The following is a 26809-nucleotide window of genomic DNA, read 5'->3' on the forward strand; positions in this document are numbered from 1 at the left end:
TGACTTACTTCTAGCGCGGCCCTCCGTGCTCAGCTCAGCCTGCTGCCTGCCAAGATTGACTATAACCTTCGAGTTATCTGTTTTCCTCCCGAAGATACATTCCAGCCTGCTAGCTTCAGTAAACATCCCTCCCCAGCTACAGGGCTAAAGGGCCGACCTGTCTTTATGCAAGTAATTCATAGCCTCTGTTGCCATGCTTCCATGGAAGGCCCCATGCCCCCACGCTTCTCATACAGACATTCAGGCGCTTATACACGCACTCACAGCAAGTATAGAATAGCTTCTGCTCTAGAGACCTTTCTGCCCAGATAGCTTAGTTCCTAAACATCAGATATCAGATATGATAGAAGCACAAGTTGATCTGACATGCCAGACTTCTGTCTCTTTCCGCCAGTGTAAATGTCAAGTCCCCTGCACCCCGTCTATCACACGTCATGCAGCTGCGCGCGCATCCAAGCTTCCGATTTCTGCTGACATTGCAACATTCTGTTAGCACCACCCCTTGGTGCCACCCACTTGCGTCACCTATCAGTGACGTTTCTAGCACACACCCTAGTTCACGCCTAGTTTACGCCTCTTGATGATGTACTAGCACCACGTGTATACTGTTATCTTGTCTTCTCTCAGCTGTTACGCCTCTTACATTGAACACTATGATGTAAATCAAGTATATAAGCTATGTATTGTCAATAAACGACAGCGCGCTCATCTATCCCTTCTGACACCCTGTGTGGTGATCGGAACATGATATCCTGATTCCTTTATGAGGAATAAAACCCTTAGAAACTCTTACACCACGGACTCTGTTTTCCTTCATTCCGATTGAGTTATTATTGATTAAGTACTTACCTGCATAGAAATTAAGAGAGTAAATTAATTATTTACATCAACCCTAAACCCTAAAATTAACCATGGCACCCCAAAACCCAAACACACCCTGAACCCCCAAATTAACCATTGCACCCCAAAACCCAAACACACCCTAACCCCTAAAATTAACCATGGCACCCCAAAACCCAAACACACCCTGAACCCCCAAATTAACCCTTGCACCCCAAAACCCAAACACACCCTGAACCCCCAAATTAACCCTTGCACACCAAACCCAAACACACCCTAAACCCTAATATTAACCCTTGTACCCTAAAACCCAAACACACCCTAAACCCTAAAATTAACCCTGGCACCCCAAAACCCAAACACCCTAAACCCTAAAATTAACCATGGCACCCCAAAACCCAAACACACCCTAAACCCTACAATTAACCATGGCACCCCAAACCCCAAACACACCCTGAACTCCCAAATTAACCCTTGCACCCCAAAACCCAAACACACCCTAAACCCTAAAATTAACCATGGCACCCCAAAACCCAAACACACCCTGAACCCCCAAATTAACCCTTGCACCCCAAAACCCAAATACACCCTGAACCCCCAAATTAACCCTTGCACACCAACCCCAAACACACCCTAAACCCTAATATTAACCCTTGTACCCTAAAACCCAAACATCCTAAAATTAACCATGGCACCCCAAAACCCAAAAACACCCTAAACCCTAAAATTAACCATGGCACCCCAAAACCCAAACACACCCTGAACCCCCAAATTAACCCTTGCACCCCAAAACCCAAACACACCCTGAACCCCCAAATTAACCTTTGCACACCAAACCCAAACACACCCAAAACCCTAATATTAACCCTTGTACCCTAAAACCCAAACACACCCTAAACCCTAAACTTAACCCTGGCACCCCAAAACCCAAACACACCCTGAACCCCCAAATTAACCCTTGCACGCCAAACCCAACCACACCCTAAACCCTAATATTAACCCTTGTACCCTAAAACCCAAACACACTCTAAACCCTAAAATTAACCCTGGCACCCCAAAACCCAAACATGCTCTAAACCCTTAAATTACACCTGGCCCCCCAAAACACAAACCCAGGGTTTACATAGGCGAAGGAACCCGGAAGAAGATATCAACAACCTGGGAGAGGAAGACCCGCGTGTCAGGGCTGGAACATGTCAGAGGTGTCCAATCAAGGATCCACAAATTCCTGACAGCAGGACAACAGGACCCGAACAAGTAAGTCAACAGCACACAGGGAGTGCAGGAAATGCTAGGCAGAGCTGTGACTTATGCAAAGCACATACTTGTCCCGGACTTCCCAATTTATTCACACTTCACTCCACCCCGCTCCCTGTCTGCAAATGGAGAGGGTGCGACTGACAATGCCCCTACCCTGCTGTCCTTGAGTCTGAGTATGGAGTTCTGTGCTTGAGCCTTGTTCTATCTAATGCCACTAATGGTGTGTGTTTAGGGCCTTGTTTTTTGTGAACCAGGTTTTCTGTAATTGATTATGGCAAACTTCAGAATTACTTCTTTTAGACGCTGAAAGGAGGATGTAGCGTGGATCCTTGTTCAACAAATTTGAAATGATTTAATAGTTGCAGTAAGGCAAGTTATGGAACAGATAGATCACTGGGATCCTGGAAAGCTATCACTCTACCCTGATAGTATGTCCAGAGGCTTATTTCTTTGAATGAGTGGTAAAGGGCCTCGGTGCCATAGTCATGCACCTGTAAAGGGCCAACATTGAATCAGTCAACTGTTAAATGCCAAACTTGTCATTTGCCCAAGCTGGAAAAGAACACACATGGTATCTCTCTCCTGTCTCTAGATGTCTAAGACGTTTATTTCTGACCTGCACCATCCCTTGGTCATGTGAAAGCCACTGTAACGGTGGCTATGCATTGAGGATCAGTCTAACAAAAATGTTAGAACCCGTGCAGCGATAATCTTACCTTTCACATGCTACCTTGGCAAAAATATTAAAGTATGTCCATGTGCTAATATATAGTCTACACTGGGGTAATTTCTTTATTTTTTTTAAAGGTACATAGGAAATGGCATTTCCACTTGTATGACCTAATTATGATTTGCTTTCTCTCTAAGGAAATGGTATATAACTCCTTGTCCATAATTAATGAAAACGAAAGCTTTTTTGTTGGCCCTGGTTCCTGTCAGGGGTGTGTACGGTTACAAGCTGAAAACGAACACTTAAAAGGTGCGTGCTTCATATTCTACCTTTCCACGTAAACTGCAAAAAATTCCCATTAATAATCCTTTTTTTTTCCATCCAAACACATGCATTGCCAAAAAGTATGCTTGTTAAGTGTATATTGTATTTATTATCTGCTGCCTTTAACAAGTGTATTTATTTGATTATAGCACATTTGCAAGGCACTTGCAATAGTGAGTTGGCTGTACAGTATTTGCAAGATGCGCTGTCTGCTTTGACCAATCCACGGAATGTAACAGATATAACATCCTCAAAAACATGCAGTTGATCATTCACTGTACAAAAGGTATACTTTTCTTTGCCACTCTTTTAACACAGTTAAAGTTTATATAGGACAAACCTTGTAGATTTCCTGCACGAGGACTTTGAAATCTTTCTGCTTGCAATGTTTTTAAGTATGGCTGATTTATACTCCTGGAGCTAACATAGCAAATATTACATTGTTAGCCATGTACCAGATGCCAAATCAAAAACCCGCAATCTATGCATATTTTTGAGATTGTAACCTAACATAATGGCAAATAGTTAATAGTTGTGTTATTTTGCAGACTGATATGCAGCAGTTGGTAAAGGACTCAAACGATCCTTCACGGTTCAGAGATGTACTAGTTCCAAAGAGAAAATTGCACAAACTCTTGGAGGAAGCCAAGTCAGCGCGGGACAGTGCAGGTTTTCTTCTCAATGGCATCAGCGAAGTACTTTTTTCTCCCAAAGAACTTGCATCTGCAAAAGGTGTAACGAAGGCTCGTGCTGGAACAGCAGTCCTTGACGAGGAGAAGGTTGATGCATTGTTTGGTAAGATATTACAAATGTTCAAATTAACATTCAGTCGAGCTGGGATTGTGACAATTCATTATACATTGTGTTGTATGTTTGCATATGTGAGGTTGTATCATAACTGAACGATGACTCCATCATTGCTTAACAGCTGTCTGCAAAAGGACAATAAGAGCAATGGGGGTGCCTTGTAATTTCTTAACAGTTTGTGCTGATCTTGTGCTACAAATGGCATGCAAATCTGGCGCAAAGCCTTGAGTTGGGATTTCATTTGTAAATCTGTAGGTCCAGGTGTGAGGTTCTCAAACTGGATGAATGAGTGATAGTAAACTGCACTTACAAAATATACTGTGCTCGCCGCTTTTATTTAGACCGGATCAACTCCCTAATAATTAGATCAGTTGGTCCTGGTCCTAACACTTGGTTGTAAGCTCCTATTTTGATTTCTGGTCACTATGCTAGTTTCTTAGACGACTGTTTTCCAAATATGATAATTGCAAGTACAGTTCAGACTCACCCTGGCTGCCTCAATGATGGTTTTGTAAAGAAATCTGGCACTGATTACTTTCTGTTTGCAGAGGAAGCTTGCCCGCGTCTAGTGAACAGGACTATGGCCCATGCTTGTTTTAATGCATCTACATTTGTACAGTCTTTATCAAGTACCCCAGCATTTCAAAAGGGTGAAAGAGCCAGAGAAGACACACTGCTACTTGGGGCTAGAACTGTCATTGTGGACCAGGGGCTCATAGTTCATAAGGGAACTTTTTTTCTTCTTCAGCTTCTGGCCCCCTCTTCATCAATGCTTTTCTCTAAGCTGTGCCAAACTTTGACCAAGTGGCCCTAATGTTTCACTTAGGAACCATGTAACCCTAACCATATCTCATCTGGCAGACTGTATGAAATAATGGAATTGGAACTTTTGATAGGCAGCCCAGCCGTATTAAAAACCATAAATAATGGTGGGAACATGATACTGATGTATGTTATTTTGTTTTTCCAGAGTTTATGAAGTCTGTGTGCAGTGCCAACGGCTGCTCATCACTGGACAACAGAAGTATGAGAAGGAAGCTGGCTATAAAAATTTGCAATGCCAGAAGAGGATTAAGAAAATCTCTGCATCTAGAATCAAACCATGAAGTTGCTGGTTTTCGTTGAGCTATTTGTTCTTGTTGCATTAGTCTGGCCTTTCTTCCCCGGATCTTATTTTTTTTCTGGATGTTTTCTCTTGTTTGGTATCCTGGCCCCTGTGGGGCCAAATATGTGCTTTAGATAAATAAAATTACATTGAAACCTCCCTTTTGATAATTTTTTTCCTTTACCACTATTTTGGTTAGTGTTTTGCAAATGGTCACCATGTCAAACAGCGTCCGATAATGCTCTGTACCTCTAAATAAGGCAAATCCCAGTGAGTCAGGAGTATGGGAGTAGTGGCACATGTTAAGCTGATCTGAATGCAAAGGTATAACATTGCTGCAGGCCACTTCTTTTATATAAAGGTGCTTGTGGTATTTCTGCAGCACAAACATAGCCAAAAATAGCAACTTGTATTTTATACAAGTGTCTACCTCTCACTTTAGAGTTTAAAAAGTAATCTTTCCAATGCAGGACAAATAATCAGAGTATTAGGACCAGATTTAGAGACGTTTTGTGTCTGGCTTGCTTGAGTTTATAATGCAGACCTGATTCAAAATTTTCGGGATTTGCAAACAAGAGCAAATTGGTATTTGGTACAACACATCCGAAATGGGAAAAGTTTCACTTTTGTGTACACATAGTATTTTTTGGGTAATGGAAGGGTACCCTTCCATTACAAAACCTAAACAAGACTCTCGCAGACAACATTGCATTATAGTACTGGTACTGGCACTGGCCAACAAACTAAGAACTGTGTGTGAAGCGAGTAACACTGAACCACATCGACCATGATGCATGAGGTAATTTAGCTGTGACGTGTCAGCAGGGTGCTCCAAATCCCTTTGAACATTGCATTATAGTGCCAATGTGTGGGCATGGTTCTCAGCTGCCTAATGGTGCAGCGGTGCTAGTGAAAGAATTAGACATGACAATTTCCTACTCTCCTAGTGGCACCCGGCAAGGCAATATTGGCAGTCTGGCAACGTGCTCCTAACCTGGAATTGTCAAGGTGTAATCCAACCCGTAATGATTTATTAGTGATCCACAGGCATACTATATTAATTAAATTATCCTTATGTAGTCATCATTTAGTAATCCACACATTCTTTAGTTGTCCTTAAATAATCCTGAGTAATACATGTTCATTTTTAAGTTGTCATTAAATCATCCGAGAGTAATCTACACTCATACTGAAAATGTCATGGGATCATCCCAGAGTAATTGACTCCCATCCTGAAGCGGTTATAGAATCATCCGGGGATAATCATCAGTCATCCTTAAATTGTCTAGAGCCCATCCAGGAGTCATTCGCACTCATCCTGATGTTGTCAGTTAGTATTCGTGGAGTTGTAAAAGGTAATCACTCCCTGTCAGTGGAAGTCATCAGAACACCATCCTAGCGTAGTTTTTGTGATTACAGTAAGAGTCATCAGAACACCATCCTAGCGTAGTTTTTGTGATTACAGTAATAGTCATCAGAACACCATCCTAGCGTAGTTTTTGTGATTACAGTAAGAGTCATCCCATTTAAATAATCAGCCCTGTGGGCAGACTTCAGGATGGCCTGGGATGACGTCACCAGGAATGGCTGGCTGAAGCCATCCAATGACTTCAGAATCACTCCAGGATGATCTTCCTTTTTGACTAGGGGAGGAAGAGCAAAGTGCGGGCGCTTTTAACTGGAGCTTTGTACATGACGAGACGCCTCCCTCAATTGACTCAGATCGTACAGCCCATCACAAGAAGGGGATCCACGGAAGGAAACGAGCAGCGTGTATCTCGAGGAGGAAGAAGTTGTGAGCTGGAGAGCGAGTGCGAGAGACAGAAGACTGGAAGAAAGAGACTGCGAGGAGACGAGGTCGGGACCTGGAACCAGCGCTGAAATGCCAGGAGGCCAACGACCCCACGAGTCCCAGGGGAGGAGCGTGGCTGGAACAGGTATGGGGCAAGGTGGCGGGCTGGGTAGGAAGAAAGGAACGTCCGACTGTGTGAACCCGTGCTCCTACCTTTAGTTGAGATCCCTTTGTATATACTTAACTCTGTATATACGCGCAGTTGTCATTCACCCACCCATGAGCACTGACCCTCACGTTCGCTGTGTGTTCATCACGGTGCACTCTGGGAGTTATAGTTTTCCTCACTCTGCCAGTCCCTGTTTTAGGGTTTTGATGGTAGGACGGTTGTCCTGATTCTCTTTTCTTTTATTTCTTTGTTCTGGGTTGCGGCTATTGTGATATGAGACCTTGAGCCTGGGAAGAAGAGGTTGTCAAGACCAAGGAGAAAATTCAACATACCTTCCCCTGAGTCTCCAGATAGGAAGAGCAAGACGGATCCCGCAGCTTTAGCTAGGGAAAGACTGACAAGTAGACGAAAAAAAGTGTTGGGAAAAATAAAATCCTCTTTGGAACGATTTGGTCTACCTTCTGATTTTGATACCCCGCCACAAAACCCCCCACATGTACTAAGCACACCAGGCTTACTGGTGTCATGTTAATCAATGTAACACCATTAAAATTACTTAAGATAGTATGACCTTACAACAACATACATTAATATATGTAACCAATTACTGTTAAATTCGCCATTATTAATAAAGCATCTCAATATTTAATTGACTGTGTGCATGAGTCTTTTCTCTACTTATACACATGCTGCAATGCAACCGCAGGACATAGCAACACAGATCCCCATATCCTAAAGACATTAGGTTAAAAGCCTTGGGTCAGGAATGTTTGAAATGAGCATAAACCTTTCATTGGGGCCATCAATACATCACCCTCGGAGGATCAGGATGCCTTTCAAATGTGTAACCTGGGGATCCTCGGGGGTTGCTGCACTCAAAAAAAGCTCCCACAACACTTGTTACCACGCTTGTTACCACGCTGGTGGTTCTCCTGTCCCCTTTGAGGCACCGCAGGAAATGTGAACAATTTTAGGGCCTTTTGCACCAGGCTAATTTTTAATCTGTGGGCTTTGCACTGCAAGAAATGGTTTTCTTTTTCTATTCTTCTTCTTTTTTCTGTGCGCCACTGCCACTCCTATGAATGTATACACTCCCTGGGAGCCTTGCGGAAGTCCAAATGAGCATGGCCCAATGTGGCTCCCCATCCTGCCGACACTGTCCTATGCTGACGTGGTAGTCAGCAGTCTATTTCCCGCTTCAGACGTTGTAGGTGGCTTCATGGTGTGCTGCACCTGCCTCTCCCCACGAATAAAGAAGAGGGAGTGGGAGGCGGGGAAGTCCAATACTCCCTGGTCTTTGATCTCCATGGGTGGTTTCTCCTGGAGTGCTACACTGCTCATTCTGCCTGTGATTTCCGGGGAGATGGGAGCCGCCTGTGACATTTTTGAGATAGAGTGAGACAACACACATTTTTCCCTCTGTTCTTCAGAGTCGGTCCTCAGGCAGATATGAGACCCCGGGGACAACCTTAAAAAAATAAGTGCGAACAAAGTCCCACCCAAGGCAATTTTCTCCTTGAGGGAGATTTCCACACCCGGAGAGTGGGACGCTATGAACAAATGCGAAAAGGCTAACATAGAATCGTGAAGTTTATACAACGTGAACTAGACCACAATTCCTGTAAACACCAACAATCATGATTCCTCAATACCTCATTCTAATTCGGAAGGTAAATACTGACACCTTCTTTATACAAAACACTTCCTAATCAAATAAAAAAAAATCTAAATAAAATATGGAAAAAGGAGGTAACTCTTTGGAAGCAGCAATGAAAGAAGTTGTGGTTAAGAAAGATAAGAATGTCAGAGAGTTTTTTAATGGAGAAAGCTGCTTTTTACATGATGTTGTTTGTAAACACAATAAAGTGGTTATATATCTACTCTATGCTCCTTTTTTAACAAAATTTGCTTTTCTTAAAACTGAAAATCACCACTTTCTCAGATGTAATAGATTTTTTGCAGTCTTACTGCTGCTACCATGAGGATGCAGCGAGCCTGTGAATGGACCTAGATTTTATGGAAATGTTTTGGTTCAATCCTTGCCCTGCCGTTGTTTGGTATGGTGGTGGCATTGGAAAGAAGCTTCAGTGCAAGTTAAATCTGGCTTTTGTTCATGCCTTCTTTCTTGCCATATGCTAGTCCACCATTTAGTGAAATCTATGTATATGTGTGCAAGGGCTAATTAAAGCCCTTATATGTTCTGCCACTATCAAAAACCTTCATGTTGGGACTTTTGTAAGTATTGGGGCTCTTTTAGGGCCCACAGGTGGTGTTGTTGAGCTCACTGAGTTTTGGCTGAGTTTTCTGCTGTCTTTTATTGGCCTGGTGGCAGTCTGTAGGCCATGGGTATTATTTTAAATCTAATTGATAATTGACATTTACCCTCTTGCTTTACTGATGGACTATGAGCCCTTCTGGGATTTACCTACTGTATTTTGATTTGCTGGTACTCCTATTACTGTCCCGGAGAAATTAGGGGGACTTGTGTGGCCACCCATACATATTATTCTAAATTTCAGTACTTTTCACTTTCACTGCTGCTGTCCTGGGGTGCTAGTGGTCTGTGAATAGGTCTAGATTTATGCGAAAGTTGGAATATTTTGTGCAAAACTTGCCATGATTGTATTTGTTGTGGGTGGTGGCTGGGAAGAGGTTCCAGGGTGGATCATCATCTTGCCTTTTCTCTCCATTCTTTCTTCCTTTCCTGCGTAGTTATATTCTGCCATTTTGCTGACCACATATTGCGCATAAGCTCTGTTATAAAAAAAATCCCAAATGTTTTGCATATCCCTGGTGTGTGGAGGTTATAGTTGTATGCAGGCCAACAATGATGATTTAAATTCTGGGGTCCCCATAGGCCACGTTTGCCTCTAAAATATCGTTGCTGATTTTCCCTTTTTCCCCAGAAATCGAGAAGGTTATATTTCGTTCATGAGAGATGCATTCCGTCTGGCTGGCTTCAAGTAAGATCTCCATTTTTCCAGTGCTCAGTGGCTCACAGATTTCTGTCTGGTACTAATACTTTCCTCTGAATTTATTACCAGGCTGCCTCTTCCCTCACTTTTACATATTACTTCTTGGGTATGGTGGTATAATCTCATTCATTACAATCAAGGCAGCTTTTAGGTTTTTTTTTTGGTTTTTTTTAAAAAAAGAGCTTTTTAGAATTATTTTGAAATATCAACCTTTTATCAATCAATCAATCAATCAATCAGTGACACTTATAAAGCGCGCTACATACCCGTAGGGTCTCAAGGCGCTGGGGGGGGGGGGGGGGGGGGGTGCCGCTACTGCTCGAACAGCCAGGTCTTCAGCTTCTTCCTGAAGGAGAGGTGGTCTTGGGTCAGGCGCAGGTCGGACGGGAGGGAGTTCCAGGTCTTGGCGGCCAGGTAGGAGAAGGACCTTCCTCCTGTAGTCGCTCTTCGGATGCGGGGGACGGCGGCGAGGGCGTGGTTGGCTGATCGGAGGTGGCGTTTGGGAGCGTTTGATTACTTTGTGCCTAATTACTGCACATGGTAATACATGTTATGTATAGCAGTCACTGCATTGGCAGTATGCCTTCGTCCTAAGTCTTCATGTGTGCAGGTAGGCGAGAGGGACGCAGAGCCCAGTCCTTCTTTTACTGTATTGACCCTGGCGCTTACCACAAATCAAGACTTAAGAAGAGTTGACAATGACTCTAAGAAATCGGTTCTTGCCAAGAAACCTAAGGCTGCAGAAGTACTAAGGGAAGGGTTCAAAATGGGGTTTTCGTTTGGGGTATGCAGTGCCTAGACACAGGCTTTGGTTTCAAAGGAGCAGAAATGGTCGGGCGGGATCAATACCAAAATCCTATATAAGTCGGGGTTAATCACTTCCCAAACTAAGAGAACACAATTCTACAAATTATTTTCAAACTATTGTAAAATGATCACTTGACTGGTCATCGCCATGATTACAAATTTTATTTGTAGTAATCTGTACTTCGCAATTGATAATACTGTTTTTAACACAAAATATTATTTATTATATCAAATGTACATATATACATACATCTCTATTTCAGCAAAACACCTATATACACATATTTAAATTCAAGTACAGCAAGGAATCTGTCACAAAACATATAAGAAAAAATTCAGTTTTCACCCAAAGACGTATTATTAAATCAAAAGGAGTGCCCCCCTATTCAATCAGGGGGTCCACTAAGAGGATGTCGTGTACGGACACAATAGGTTCTGCAAAGTTCTGAACCAAAATTCAAGATTGTGTTCAACCAAACAATTTAATCAGGTACACAATATCAACAGACTCCTCTTGTCGAGAATGGCATGTCGACGCGGACGCGTTTCGGCCTCCAGGAATCTTGGCCTCCTCCTCAAGACAAGGGTGAATAGAGAACCTCCAAATACACAAAAAGGACCCATCTGGTTCCCAAATAAACATCTCTGCGCCACCCTAGTGCATAGTAACTGCCACCAACACCTGAAGAGAGGACGAGTGGGAACACCACAAACAATAGTGCCGTTCAGTTAATACATGAACCAGTACTACCACATAATAAAGAAAGCGCCAATACAAAAAAGCTAGTCACTAATAAAATAAATGACACCCACTTATGGACTAACTCCATGTAGCCCCTTCTCAAAGTAAATGCACCACCACCTGGGGGATAAGGGTAGCCAGCCACTTACTACTATTCCAAACAAGGCGTAGTCTCCAAAAAAAACATCCAGAACAATATCAATTTCTCTCTACATCAAGAAAGTAACACAAACAAGCTATTAGGGTGGAACATTTCCTACTAAGCAAACAAATTAAGTCCCACCGTAGTGGCTGAACATAAACAACTACACTCTCTTACCTGGAACACACAGGGTTAAGTCTTCACCAAACATCAATCGTGACCCCATAGTGTCCGCCAACTCTGCAAACACAGGGCACTATTATCAGCATTTGTAATCTCAAAAGTCCTCATGGCACAAAGTAAAAGATAAGGGCTCCCACACTCTCTTCATGCTATTCCTCGAGTTCCTGAAATTGAGTTAGCCACATACCTTGTTAAATAAGAAGACTGAAGCGTAAGAAATCCGGGGCTGCTTGCATCCCTGCAGACGCCTGGCTCGAACGGATGCGTTCATCTAAAGCAGTTTTTCGGCGTCTCACGTGATCGTGACCCGGCGTATCACGTGATCGGCCCCAACAGTACCACAAAAATAACGAAGGGACTACAGCCCCTTGCTCGGGCATAACTCAGTAGCCTTACGGGGAAAACAAGAAGAACGAAAAGAAACGCTCTTCCCGAGTATCTATCAGCTAACGCGGTACTCTGCATCACAAGAGTAGAAGCCTAATGCGTAAGAGGACTTCCACCCAACCACGTATTGTATACTAAAAGACCCAAAAATAACGAAGAAATAAAAATGAAAATAAAATTAAATAATACATAATAAGTAGTCCTCACTAATGAAAAAACAAAATGCAACAAAGATGTCACAATAAATTGACATACTGATCAAAACACACCTATATTCAACGTTTACCATTCATTCAAGTCCCACAGGATATATCGCTGGTCCGACCATATCCTCCTCCACCATCATGGTGCCAAGTGGCGTCACCATACTACAGAGGGCAGTACAGAGACGAATATATAATCAAATGTCACTGATAGGTACATACATACATTTAATGACCTAAGGGAAGAATACATACATCAACAAAAACACATATATATTTACAAAATGAATAAAAACATACAGAGTAACACATCAGTGCTGAAGAGAACACATACATACAACAACTCAGCTATGTGCAAAGCAATTTACAGATATTCAATCCCTAGGTCACCTAGACAGATCCTAATCTGTCTCAGCATTAGGGGAAAAGAAAACTTCAGATCATCGCCCATATTTCATCATGATCGTTCAAGCCAAGCGTTGCAGTGTGGTACTTCTCAATCATTCTAGCCTCAAGCTTATTCAGGGTCAATTGAAGAGTCACCTTATTTTGCGATTTAACAACCAACAGAACAGACCATCTAATGTCATTTTCATTATGACTGTGTTCCAAGAAATGTTGTACTAAGGGGGCCCCCTGAGTTCTACAACGAATTCTTGATTGATGTTGACTCACTCTATGTTTCACTGCTTGTGTAGTCTGCCCTATATATGCCTTATCACAAGGGCATGACAGGCAATATATAAAATTTTTGGTGTTACAGTTCGAAAAGTTATTTTGAACATGTTTCACGTTGTTCAGCAGTACAAATTTAGAGTTGATGGTGTACATGCATACCTCACAATTGGTACATTTAAAATGTCCATTAACATGTGGGAGCCCCAGTATATTTCTAAGTCCACTTTTGGGCGGTGGCTCCCTGGTTGCTTTAACACAGGCTTTGGTCAGAAAATTTGAAATCAGCAAAGAGCATTCACAGGTTGAGCAAGAGAAATAAGACAAAGAGGTGAGGAAAGGGAGAATGGCGGGCCCTTTTCCAGCTTGGCCTCTCGACAACATGATTGTGTTACCAATTGGGGTGGACAATTCAGGCTTATTCAGTATTTCTCATGGCTAGAAGAGTACTCAGTGATATTATTTTATCGATAAAAAGGAAGCTACAGTTTTTTACTCATCAGTTGACATGACCATGTCACTGGTAGTGACGATAGGGCACAACGGTGGGAATGGCAAAATGGGACATAAAATCGACTTTTAGTTTGCTTCCAGTTCATCCAGATGATTGGGATCTTCTGTGTATCAATTTCAATGGTAAATGGTACGTAGAAGAGGCATTACCGATGGGCTGTTCCTTGTCGTACGCATTGTTTGAGTGTTTTAGCACCTCTCTGCAGTGGTTGTTTTAAAAAGAATGGAGGACATGCTAGTGACCCATTACTTGGATGGTTTTTTCTTTGTTGGAATCTCTTGCTCCACAGAGTGCCAGGAGGCCCTGGAAAACTTCAAAGAGCTGACCGAGGAGTTGGGAGTGCCATTCGCACTCGAAAAGGTGATGGGCCCTAGCACAGCACTGTCTTTTCTTGGAATTGAATTGACTCCAGAAAAATGTAAGCCCGGTTGCCAGATGATAAAAGGGATAAAATGCTGGAATTGCTTAACGCCATGCTGGCACAGGAAAAAATAATGGTCAAAGAGATACATGCCTTGCTTGGGCTTCTAGGGTAGTGAGAATCTTTTGCAGGAAGCTAGTGAGGGCATTAGCGGGGAATAGATTGCCTCATCATCATGGGCCTTTCTCTGTAGGCGTAAAAGAAGATTTGAGAATGTAACAAGCTTTTCTGCAAACTTTCAATGGCAATACGCTATCACAGGAGGGGAATCTCATTTGGGATGTGCAGATATTTTCAGATGCAGCAAGCAGCAGATGTTTTGGCCCCTACTGGCAGGGGAAGTGGTGTGCCGAGCAGTTGCTGACAGAATGGAAGGAAGGGGATAAGTTCATTGCATTTCTGGAGTTCTTCTCCTTAGTTGTGGCAGTGACACTATGGGGTAGTCAGCATGCGCATAGGAAGGTGACTTTTAGAGTTGATAATAGGGCGGTTGTAGAGATTGTGAACCGTCAGTCAGCAAGGGATGAACAAGTGTTACAGTTGCTGAGTGTTTTGTCCTAGGTTGTTTGCATCATGATATAGCGTTTGGAGCACTGCACATCCCAGGTGTGGACAATGACATAGCGAATGCTTTGTCGGGTTCGCTGTGGGGAGATTCTGTAGGTTGGCCATGGATGCCAACAGAATCCTGACGACCATGCTGCAGCAGTTGTGGTACGTAGGCAACACAAGATGCTACAACTGTTGGTAGGATCACTGGCTAAGTCTACTAGGATAGCCTATAATCTAGCATGGAAGGAGTTTTGCTGTCAGACGGCCAGCGACACTCAAATGAGTAATAGCGAAGGGACGATGTGATTCAGTTTATCCTGGATATGATTGGAAAAGGCTTACCCAGGGTGTCAATTGCAAGGAAATTAGCGGGAATTGCATTCATGGGTAAATTGCTCTGGGGTTACATGCCTTCAGCGGGTGAATTGGACTCAAGAATGCTAGAAGGGTGGGCCAGGGAGCGTGGCCAGCTGAATACGGTCAGGAGACCCTTGTCATGGCATTTGCTGGGCAGCGTAATACAGATTTTGCCTAGGATTTGCACAGACGCCTTCGAATCATGCCTGTTTTTCACATTGATGGTGGATGTTTTTTGGTGCATTTAGAGTATCTGAGTTGAAGGGGGCAAAAGGGGTGGGGGGATTGGGTGTGAAGATGTGGTCTTGCGCAATGCGGGTTTACATATATGGTAAAATAGTCCAAAAGGGATTAGAACGGCAAGGGAAAATGGGTGTTGTTGCAGGCTCCATTGCCTAAGCTTACTTGCCCTTATAGATGGGGGCTTCACTGGCAAGCAGCATCCAAGGATATTGGGGAGTCCGTTTTTTGTGCATACAAATGGGAAAAGAGTTACAGCCTTCCAACTGCTAGCGGTACAGAGGAAGACACTGAAGGAATTGGGCATACAGGGTACAGGTATTGGGACACACACTTTCCGGATTGGGGAAGCATCTGAGGCAAGCAAAAGAGGGTGGGGACAGGGTGACGTCATGTGCTTGGGGAGGTGAACCTCAGATTGTTATAAGCAATACTTGCGCAGCAGGGTTTAGGAATTTTGCGCAGTTGTTACATTGCATAAGTTCAGTGGCTGGTCCCCTTTCATTGGAAATGTCAATCTGGGTTGTGGGGAACTCCTTCGTGAAGTGGGTGCACGTCCAAGCACGAGAAAGTTATTTCGGACAGAATATTGGTTTAATAATAAACTGTTTACAGTGTTATGGAAAGAAAAAGGGAGCATGTTTTGGAAGGAGCTGATTCCGTGTCTTAATGGTCTGCTAGTTGGGGGTCGGTGTCTGGACATTTTGGCCGTACATTTTGGTTGAAACGATTTGCATAAAGAGAAGGGCATAGTCTTGAGGAGACGCATGAAGAGGGACTCAGCACTTTTTAAACAACAGTGGTCAGGATATTTTGTGGTATGGATTGCTTTGTGCGCCACCGGGTCTGGCTGTGGGCAGTTAATCCAGGAGCAGTGGACAGAGCCAGGAAGAAGCTTAATACATAGATGCCTCTTATTTGCAGGGAATTGAGTTTTGGTAGAATTGTGCACAGGTACATTTGTTTTAATGCAGTGGAATTTTTGGGAGGAGACAGGGTCCACTTGTCAAGGGTGGGGAAGGACCTTTATTTGTTGGAAATTAGGGAGGCGTTAGTCAGAACGTTAAATGTTTAGAGCCACCCTAGAAAGTAAGAGGCCTATAGGACAGGGGCGAGGCAGAAAAAAGGGGGCTAGGCAGTAGTGGCCATCACCCCCTTTTTCCTGGGTGGCGGGGTTTTGAAAAGTTGGCCAGGGTTGGCACAGGTTTTTCGTTAAGTATTGGAAGTTTGTGAGCAGGGGCAGGAAAAGGCTAGGCAGTTAGTCTAAATTTCAGGATAGACGTTTATAAGTTACAGTTGAAGGAAGGCAGGTAGGGAACTGGGTGTCATTGGTGGAAAACGTTTTAACTGCAATACTGTGTAATGTTGTTGTTATGTTAATGCCAGGGTGGGGGAACTTTTGAGAGGATTGTAGGGGTGGGGGGGGGGATCAGGGGTCAGCTTTTTTTTTTTTTGATTTTTCAATACCTTTATTGAGGAAATTTAAGTCAGATACATTACACTGTGCAACATAGTGGTTCAAATCAGCACTTTGTAGGCCTCTTGAAGCATATGGAAACAAGTCGACTGCACCTTACAAAAACATGTATATGTTAAGGCATGATTCACAGTCATCAAAAGTACGTGGGCCCTTTACACAGGAGGGGCTCAAACACAACTTCTTCATTAAAGATGAGAGACACGGGACAGGGGCTTACACATGAAGGGGAAGGGTACAGGAGTGGAGGGGTACGGGAGTGGAGGTAAGTCACCAGAGGGCCCCAGATATCCACTGGTCAGGACCTGGCACGCAGTAAGTCCCAAAACTCTGACAAAAGAGTCTGACACCGAGAGGCACCGTCCAGCCAGCTGCTAACCTTGGGAGCAGGCCTACGACCCCAGCACATGGCCACCCTACATTGGGCCAAGACCAGCAGCATCGCAATCAGGTGGTGGGAAGCGTCGGGACAGAATTTTACAAAACCTAATAGGCACAGGGTGGGGTCAGGGAGCACTGTAGTGCTAGTAATGTCCAAAACAGTGAAACACACCCCTTGCCAGAATTCGGAGACCCTGGGGCACAACCACATCAGATGTGAGAAATCCGCAGCGGGGCAGCGCAATGCATACAGGTGTTGCTGGGAATGAACCCGAGCTTATGGAGCTAAGCAGGGGTGTGGTGCATCCTATGCAGGAACTTAAAATGTATCAGACGGAGCCGATAATTAGGTGACAGATTCTTCGTCTGGTTGCAGAATTAAAGCCAGTCAGCCTGTGCAATGTCAATGCCGAGATCCGCTCCCCAAGCCTCTTGCGCGCGATCTGTGGAAATGGAGGTTGACGTTAGCGTGACTAATTTATGTGGGGACAGGATGTACACATGAAGTCGAGGGCCGGCATAGCGGGAGGGGGCTGGGGGAATGTGGAATGTAGTGTACGACAGATGGAGCGCAGCTGGTAGAATAAAAGAGTGTCCAACGGGACTGAGGAGTCCGGGAGGGAGTAGAAAGTGTTCCCTGGATAAAGGTCCGCAACCGTCCGTAAACCCAAATGCGTTGCGTGCTTAGACATGCCGGAAGGATGAAGTGGGGGAAAGTCAGTTTGGTTCACTATTGGCACAGCGTTCGCAGAGAGTAAGAGAAGAATGGAGAGCCGGCGAAGACCGGACCAGGCCCAGCGCAATGTCTCAACTGCATCCACCTCCGCCCGCTGCCGCACCACTGGTGCTAACAGAGCTGTGAACAAAGGCCAGGGGGAAGCTATATCCATCTCAACAGCAGCATGAGGCTGATAAGGGGTGGGATGGATCCAAAACTGCAGAAATCTGGCCTGAGCACATAGGGCATAGATCTTGAGAGCTCGGATGTCATATGCCACTCTTGGCTGTTTACCCGCCCAGACGAGTGAAATGATTAGGGAGCGCAGTTTGCGAAAAAAGTGAGTGGTGAGGGGGATAGGAATGTTTAAAAACAAGTAGAGAAATGTTGTCGGGACCACCATCTTGGCAATTGCGATCCAGCGGGAGTCGGGCCCATGTTGGAATCTTGGATTCCAACCAGTCAACTGCACATCCGAAGTTTGATCTCCACAGTTCGTCCAGGTTCCTACTTAGCCAGATGCCTAAATAGCGCATGGGGCCAGAAGCCCACACAAACGGGAAGTCTGGTGTGAATGGCGAAGTGGCATCAGTCAAGGGGAACAACACGACTTGCTCCAATTTACTTGTATACCGGAAAGTCCGCCAAAGCGTATGATTTCCCTGACCAGGGGGCTGAGGTTGTCCTGAGGGTGACGGACGTACAACGTTTCGTCATCCGCGTACATGGAGACGAGAAGGGAGCGGGCTGAAAAGCCTAATTCCCTATGGGTGTGGTGCTGTCGGAGTCGAGCAGCCAAGGGCTCCATTGCAATGGTGAAAAGCATTGGCAATAGAGGACAACCCTGCCGGGTACCATGGTCAATGCTGATGGGGTTGGTGATCTGGCCATTAATGCGGAGGCGTGCCGTGGGGTTGGTGTAAAGTAACATAAATTTACGTATGAATATTTTGCTGAAGCCCATACGTGGTAAAAGGTAGAACAAAAAGGGCCACTCAAGAGTATCAAACATCTTTGTAGCATCCAGCAGGTCAGGATGGGATTAATTTGGTGTAGAACTGAGAAAATTGTATGGAGGTTGTGTGAGGTGGCTCTGCCGGGAATAAAACCAGATTGGTCCGGGAGAGCAATGAGTGGCATGAGCAGCAAGAGACGGGAGGCGATCAGTTTGGCTAAGATTTTGTTGTCGATGTTTATTAAAGAAAGGGGGAGGTAAGAATTGTGACGGTCAGCAGGCTTGTCGGGTTTGAGAAGTAGAGTAATCATAGCCTCGCGGAGAGACTGAGGGAAGAGGTCGCTATCAAAAGATTCATTGTACATAGCGGCCAAGTGTGGCACTAGGAGATCCACATACTTTTTGTAGTAGGAGGCTGTTAAGCCATCGAGGCCCGGAGTCTTGTCGCCGGGTAGACAGCTAATGGTTGCAAGGATTTCCTCCCTAGTGAATGGTACATATAAAAATTTCCAGTGGTAGTCTTCAAGCCAGACCAACGAAATAGACTTGAAGTATTGATCAAAGGCTTCACATGTCGTGGGGGTGCCTGCAGAACATAGCTCTGAGTAGAAGTCAAGGAAGCAGGACTTGATCTCCTCTGGGGAGGTAGTTCTTGATGAACCCCCGTCGCTTAGGACAGTAATATAGAAAGCAGCATGCGGTGGGTGGAGAAGATTGCCTCCTGGGCGGTCGCCCTCTGCGAAGATGCGAGCCCGGCCCTCACGGTCCAAGAAGCAGAGTTCACGGTCTGCCTCGTCAGAAAAATTTGTGTGTTTTTGTCTTATGAGTGCCAAAGTATCAGGACTGGAGTGCGCAGCCTGGGAGGTATCCAGCTCTTTTATCTCTGTCTCGAGCTTGGCCAGAGTAGAGCGGATGGAACGAAGAACACCAGTCTGTTTGGAGATACATTCACCCCGAATTATGGTCTTAAAGCCTTATCAAAGTACGGAAGCCGAGTCCACAGATCCCGTGTTTAGGTTGAAATAATTAGAAATAGCAGTTTGAATGTCCGCGCAAAAATCAGTGCATGAATGAATGAATGAATGAATGAATTATTTATTTGTGTGGTTACTTAAAACCATTTAAAAAAAATACAATTATATATAAACACGAAATAAAATCTAAAAATCACTAAAAAGCAAGTGTATGTACAATACAGTGTTAAGATTCTCTTTGCTTTGTTGGGTAAAGACAGCCAAGTGTTGATCAGTCTTTTGTATTAAATCAGTCTTTTGTGTTAAATCAGTCTATTTTGAGAAGTGGCCGAACTGCAGTACCGGCAGTGCCTGCCTAGCGGCCCAGGGCGAGGTGTCCATCAGTTTTAAGCGAGTGAGGTGGTCAAATTTACCAAAGTTGGCCATTTTCTTCACTGTGTCCAACGTGTTAAGGTGAAGGACTGCCTCCTGTGCCGTGCGAGTGCCCAGTTGGAGGAGAATTGGTCTAAGATAAAGTCTGCGGGCTAGATGCAGGGCCGGGCAGCAGAGTAAAATGTGGCCCAAAGACTCGCGTTTGTAGTTGCAAAGGCGGCACTCCGCAATGGCTGACCTTACTTTCCCGGTTGGATATAGATCTTTAAGAGGGAGGGGATTTAGGGCCATATGTATCAAGCAAATTAGCATTCGCAAAGGCAGAAATTCTGCGAATTTCGGCCTTTGCGAATGCTAATTTGCTAAATGGAATGTATGAAACATTTTCGCAGCAAAATAAGGAATCGCAAAATTTGCCATTCCTTATTTAGCGATTGGACTTAAGGAATCGCAAATTTAGTGATTTCTTAAATGCAATGTATCAAATAAAAATTATTGCAAAAATTCCCATAAGGAATCGCAAATTACCACAAACATCTAGTTGGTGGTAAGTTGCGAATTGTTTTGAAAAAGCAATTTATTTAAAATACAAAGGTGGCATGTATGTGCGCCATATGCCCACACATGTCATTTTCAGGGGTGCAGCAGCGTATTCTTGTGACACCCCTGCACCCTTTAAAATATTACTAAATTGCGATTAGCAAATTGCTAATCGAAAATTTCCCCTTCATTCCTATGGGCCTCCTGGCCCATAGAAATGAGTGGGAAATTTGCGATTAGCAATTTGCTAATCGCAATTTAGGAATGTTAAGGAATCGCTAAAAAGAAGCGATTTCCTACATACATACCATTTTGCGATTTCTTAGAAATCGCAAATTGGCATGATGATACATATGGCCCCAAATCTCTCAGCTAGAATTCTTTTTAAGGCTTGTCTCCCCACCGCCTGCGTAAGATGGAGTTTGAGGCTGGGGAAAGTGTGCAGGAGACATTGGGTCTAGTGAAAACCTCTCGTTATTAAAGATTCCATGTCCATGGACCGGGACCGTAGACGTACTTGCATCTTTATTGTTTTTTTAATAATGGAGTATTTGATTATGCTTGGGTCCCAATTCTCTGTTGCAAATTGCAGCAGATATTTAGCAGAGGTGCAAAAAACAGTGCCTCACAGGGCGTGTGGGGGGAGACGCCAGGTGAATGCACGCTGCCGGGAGTGCGGAAGACGGAGACGGATCTGGACTGGTGCATGGTCAGAGAAGGTACACGCCATATGTGTTGCATCAATAAGCCAGAGCAGGACGTCAGGGGAGATCAGCCAAACGTCAATTTGTGACCAGCAGCCCCTCGCACTGGTCACACATGTGCCCTCGCGAGCATTGGATCGAAGGTGGCGCCAGGCATTGTGAAGAGAATTATCAATTACAATGGATGTGAAGGCTGCGGTGGCGCTGGAGGGATGCATGGGGACAGACCAATCGAGCACCGCCGATAGGGTGACATTAAAGTCCCCACCCCAGATGACAGCCGCAGGGCCACAGGCAGAGGTGAGGTACCATACATGATTGAAGAAGCCTGGGTCATCCGAGTTAGGACCGTAGACCGCAGCGAATGTCACGGCTGGGCCAATAGTGAACCATGGAGGATGACATACCTGCCCCCAGGATCAATAGGTGTTTGATCAGTGTGCCAGGGGAGACCCCTGCGTATTAGTATAGACACCCCCCTAGCATATGACGAGTAGGTAGAAGAGTGTGTCTCACCGCAATAACGCGCCTGGATTCTGGAGAGGGAGTTGGGCATCAGGTGTGTCTCCTGTAAGAGGCATATGTCAACTCAATGTCTCTGTAAATGCGAGTGAATCAACCTGGCCTTATGGTGGTCGTTCAGGCCACAGACATTCCAAGTCCAGCAGACGGTGTCAGTCATGAGAAGGTGGCCCCGAGTGTAGCGATTCGCAGCGCAGATAGGGAGCACCGCAGGCGGGAGCCCACGATGTAATCGGGATGTCGGCTGGAAGGACAGCGTGGAAAGATTGCACTTGCCCCACATTGGCAGTTAGGAAGCTTAAAAGCAGAGCGCATTGGTGAGCAAGGATGATGCCATGTGTGACTGGATCCCACAAATGCAGCAGGCCAGTGGGACTAAAGGAACAGTATGTTCGTAGAACATGTATAACAATTGACTTGAGGTAAGAAGATGCAGTGAGCACAGTGCAGTGGTGCAGGCATCACATATGAGAACAAGACAGAACAAACAAGTAGTGGCGAAGTACAGCAGGGGTCAGGATGTATAGTGAGACAGTTGCCAGTGGATATTTTGTAATATGCACCTGTTTCAATAAAGCAGCCTTTTTCACACACAAAATGGGTCTCAGTTTGGCTTACCCCCCCTCCCTACCAAAGGGGTTTGGGGGGCAGCCGACCGTAGTAAGGTCTGCCCCCAGGCAGTTTGGGAGGTGTCTGGGGTGTCCGGATCGGCCATTTTCTGGTTTGGGGCTGTTTTGGGGTATAACCCAATTATAGCCCAATTGTAGCCCAATTATAGCCCAAGTAGCCCTATGCTTATATAATCCTATGAGGGGATTTGCCAGCCACCATTTTAGGTTTTGGTGACCTGGTGGCTGGCAGCAGGGTAGCTAGTAATAGTTTTTCTGGCCTCACCCTCCCATCCCTCTTTTTAACGATTTTAGCTGGATGGAGTCTTCTGAGTTTCTTCATTGGTTTAGGCTAGGTTAGTGGAAAAAGGTGCATAAGGACCTTATAGGGGTTGTCGCTTAGAACAGGTGCTTGAGGGGTTTTGAAAAGTTGGCCAGGCTTGGCACAGGTTTTCCGTTACGTATTGGAAGTTTGTGAGCAGGGGCAGGAAAAGGGTAGGCAGGTAGTCTAGGTTTCAGGATAGATGTTTGTTAGTTACAGGTATGTAGGGAACGGGGTGTCATTGGAGGAAAAAGTTTTAACCGCAATACTGTGTAATGTTGTTGTTATATTAATGCCAGGGTGGGGGAACTTTTGAGGAGATTGTAGGGTCTGCGGGGGATCAGGGGTCAGCTATTTGATGTCTATCAAGGCTTTAGTTTTGTAAGGCAGTTGCCAGCTGGTTATTTTGTAATATGCACCTGTTTCAGTAAAGCAGCCTTTTTAACACACAAAATGGGTCTCGGTTTGGCTTGCCCCCCTCCCTCCCAAAGGCAAACCCGACTCCACCCGTCTGCACACTGACTGCGCCAGCAACGCTGCCAGGAGTGGGGAACTCTCATGCCAGTATAGGACCCAGTATCTACTATTAAAGAGATCACCTGCTACGTATTGTTAAGCAGTGTAATATCCTTCCCCTAAGGTCCACTACCAGAAAGATAGAGCCTGCCCCCCCCTTGTATTGACAGTAAAAAGCCTGTTTCCTTGCGATGTGGCCTACTTCATGCTAGGTCATTAGTGAAACATGGTGCTGAAATCCTTCTGCTGCTCGGTTTGGCTTGCCCCCCTCCCTCCCAAAGGCAAACCCGACTCCACCCGTCTGCACACTGACTGCGCCAGCAACGCTGCCAGGAGTGGGGAACTCTCATGCCAGTATAGGACCCAGTATCTACTATTAAAGAGATCACCTGCTACGTATTGTTAAGCAGTGTAATATCCTTCCCCTAAGGTCCACTACCAGAAAGATAGAGCCTGCCCCCCCCTTGTATTGACAGTAAAAAGCCTGTTTCCTTGCGATGTGGCCTACTTCATGCTAGGTCATTAGTGAAACATGGTGCTGAAATCCTTCTGCTGCTCGGTTTGGCTTGCCCCCCTCCCTCCCAAAGGCAAACCCGACTCCGCCCGTCTGCACACTGACTGCGCCAGCCACGCTAGCAGTAGTGGGGAACTCTCATGCCAGTATAGGATCCAGTATCTACTATTAAAGAGATCACCTGCTACGTATTGTTAAGCAGTGTAATATCCTTCCCCTAAGGTCCACTACCAGAAAGATAGAGCCTGCCCCCCCTTATATTAACAGTAAAAAGCCTGTTTCCTTGCGATGTGGCCTACTTCATGCTAGGTCATTAGTGAAACATGGTGCTGAAATCCTTCTGCTGCTCGGTTTGGCTTGCCCCCCTCCCTCCCAAAGGCAAACCCGACTCCGCCCGTCTGCACACTGACTGCGCCAGCCACGCTGCCAGTAGTGGGGAACTCTCATGCCAGTATAGGATCCAGTATCTACTATTAAAGAGATCACCTGCTACGTATTGTTAAGCAGTGTAATATCCTTCCCCTAAGGTCCACTACCAGAAAGATAGAGCCTGCCCCCCCCCCCCTGTATTAACAGTAAAAAGCCTGTTTCCTTGCGATGTGGCCTACTTCATGCTAGGACATTAGTGAAACATGGTACTGAAATCCTTCTGCTGCTGGAGTTGGGGACCTCACTGTTTATAATAAACTTGGATCACCCCTGACTCAGCAGTAGCGCTAGGTGTGGCTTTCCCTCTGGGGTTTAAAGCATTTAATAAACCATGGGTTAAAAAGAAGGGGGGAGGGGTAGGAGTAATCTATAATCAAAAATGTATTTTCGCCACATTCTCATTTGATGAGCTAGAAGGTTCTGAAATACTGACCTTTACCCTGAAAACTGAAAAAGGCAGTGCCTTTTCAGTCATACTATACTATAGACCCCCAGGTCTCCAAATGTACACCTGTACCCCGTGATAGAAGTCCGTTCCAACAAGGCGCTTGCACATTCAACATTCTTTATCTTGGGGGATGTTAGACCTGGCACCTTGGCGTGAGTCTCCCTTCCACTTTTTGCTGATGTGCCTCAGATGTTTTGCTGGTGTTAGCTGCTCAGGGCACTGTGCCACTGCCAATCAGTGCCACAGTGCAAGTGCTCCCTATGCAAAGTGTATACATTTAATTGATTTCCATGATTGGTTTATTGGGATTACTATCCCCAGTAAAGTGCACCCAGAGTGCCGGGGCTTGTAAATACCGATGCGGCTAGTGGGCCTGCAGTGCTGGTTGCGCCACCCACAGAAGCCGCCTTTTAAAATGTGTCTTGAGGTTCCGTGAATTCTGAACCTGGGTCATAAAGGTCGTGGTTCTGTTACGAATTTGGTAACAGCGAACCGTAAACAGTGAGTTCAGCAAGTATGAGTGTTTTCATCATGTTACACCGATGGATTCACTGTGTATTTGAAGATTTTGTTCTGAACCATCGGTTCCATTTTGTGCATGGCAGCCATTTTGTAGTTGCCCTCACATAGGCTGATGACTTTAGCTGACTGTTGGATGACCTGAGTGAACTGACCCTGTTGCCTGAAGCTGACCTTGTTAGACCAGTTCCTTGCCCAGTAGCTAATCAAGATTAAGGATCAGAGCACAGGAGATCGTAAAGTTTGGTATGCACATACACACCCCTTATCCTACCTCTCATCTGTTTCTGTTCCTTCTTTTTATGACCTGTTTACGATATGGGTTGTGGTCTTTTATTATGGGTTTGCCCAGCTTGTGTTAGAAGGAATGTTGGGTTTTTTGCATGCTTGCAAAAGCTAGGACTGCCCCTTACTTTTGTGCTGATTCATTTAACCCTAAAACACATAAAAGGCCTCTGTTCTCTGTATTCCTCAGACTACCTCATTCATTTGCTACGGCTTCTGTGTGACGTGGCCTCACTTATTAAATTTGATAAAGATGTATTTTCATATTTCAGCTTCTGTGCCAAGTTCTTTATTGATATTAGTAGGACCCCTGAGAATGAAGATTTTCCATTTCCTCAGTCTAAGGTCTGCCACTGCAGAACCACCTGCGTGCAGTCTGGTACTGTCATGCTGGCTGGGCAAGTGCACACACTTGCCAGCCTCTAAACCTTCCCTTTACTTCATGTGAATCCCACCTATGGTAGGCCCAAGGGCAGGGTGCATTGTAAGCATAAGGTAGGACAAGCCCTGATGTGTGTGGCATGTCCTAATAGTGAATTACAGCCATTCTCGTTTTTCACTATTGTAAGGCTACCTGTTCTCATAGGCCAGAAATGGGCTGATGGAATTTTTACACTCTATATTCCCAGTAGACTCAGGGAACATGGTAGGGAGTCAAGTTTAGTATGCCTGAACTTAGAATAATAAAATTCTTATTTTAGTAAAGTTTATTTTAATATCCTGTGTTTGCAAATGCTACTTTTAGAAAGTTAGCATTTGCTTGCCTGACCATTTCAGCCCGCCTCTGCTCTTATGTGTATCTGCTGTCTGGTTTCTGTGAGTGACAGGACTGGGGATGACAGGTGGTGAATAGAAAGATGACACCAGGATGGGTGGGGGAGTGCCCCTTGACTCTGAATAGGGCTGTGCTCTGCCACCTCAATGCCGGCTCTGCCCCCTGGGGAGCGGCTGACGACTCTGCCCTGCACCTTGTCAGGAGAGAGGGGAAGACTGTCAACAGAGTACTCCTGGACTGTACTTGTCACCACAATGCTGGCTCCACCTCCTGCGGAGCGTCTGATGTGCCTGCCCTGCTCACTGAAAGAAGAAGCTAGGCTCTGCAAAACAAAGTGCTCCAGAGCTGAATTGGAATATGCAAAGGCCCCCCTGGCCTGAAAGAAGAAAAGAAACTGGGTATAAAAAGAGGACCCTGCTCCTAACAAATCAGATCTTGTTTTGACCACAACGAACCTCTGTCCGACTAGAAGGACCAGGAAAAACTGAAGGCGGAAAGACTGTCTCTGATCCGGGAGACTGGCCTGCAGTTGGTGCCTTGCTGAGAAAGGAGAGGAAAAGACCAGAAGGGACTTTGAAGACTTGT

The 26809-nt window shown here is 45.1% G+C and overlaps 1 pseudogene; it reads left to right on the forward strand.

Annotated features, from left to right (window-relative positions):
• Positions 1-2222: 2222 nt before the first annotated feature.
• Positions 2223-5159, forward strand: LOC147685408 (uncharacterized; annotated as a pseudogene).
• Positions 5160-26809: the final 21650 nt, after the last annotated feature.

The sequence above is a fragment of the Lissotriton vulgaris genome, chromosome 10, assembly GCF_964263255.1.
Source record: "Lissotriton vulgaris chromosome 10, aLisVul1.2, whole genome shotgun sequence".
Lineage (NCBI taxonomy): Eukaryota > Metazoa > Chordata > Amphibia > Caudata > Salamandridae > Lissotriton > Lissotriton vulgaris.